Source organism: Bison bison, unplaced genomic scaffold (assembly GCF_000754665.1).
Source record: "Bison bison bison isolate TAMUID 2011002044 unplaced genomic scaffold, Bison_UMD1.0 scf7180017864495, whole genome shotgun sequence".
Lineage (NCBI taxonomy): Eukaryota > Metazoa > Chordata > Mammalia > Artiodactyla > Bovidae > Bison > Bison bison.
Window position 1 is genome coordinate 3,530,881 of NW_011495054.1, and position 514 is coordinate 3,531,394.

Genomic DNA, 514 nt, shown 5'->3' on the forward strand with positions numbered 1-514 from the left:
CCGGCGCCCGGCGCGCTCTCCGCCTTCCTGGCCAAGCTCGCTAGCTCCCGCCTCCCTCCCCCGTGCTCCCTCCTGCCCAGCCTCCTCCCTCGATCCCGGGCTGGATGACTGAGGCATTTCAGACTTGGACTGAGCCAGAGCGAGCGAGCAAGAGAGCGAGCTCCGGGGCTGCTGCGATCTCTCGATAAGCCACCTAGAGGCGACTCGGTGCGCGCGCTCCCCAGTGGCTCCCCGCCCTCCCTCTGATCATGTTGACATATTCACAGGACAGGCAGTAGTACCGTTGCGGCGCTGCGACGTTACAGTTTCCGACACCTTCTTTTTATAACTCGGCTCTATCCCCCAGCACTCGACCTGTGAAAACCACGCCTATGCAGCAACACAATTGGTCCGAAAGCGTCAAAGAGCCAATCAAGAGGCCTCCGGCTCCCCGCAGCCCACAGCAGAGCCCGACCTTCTAGACCGCCGAGCAGACGCCCGGGGAATTCTAGAGGCGGAGGAGGGGGGCGAGGAG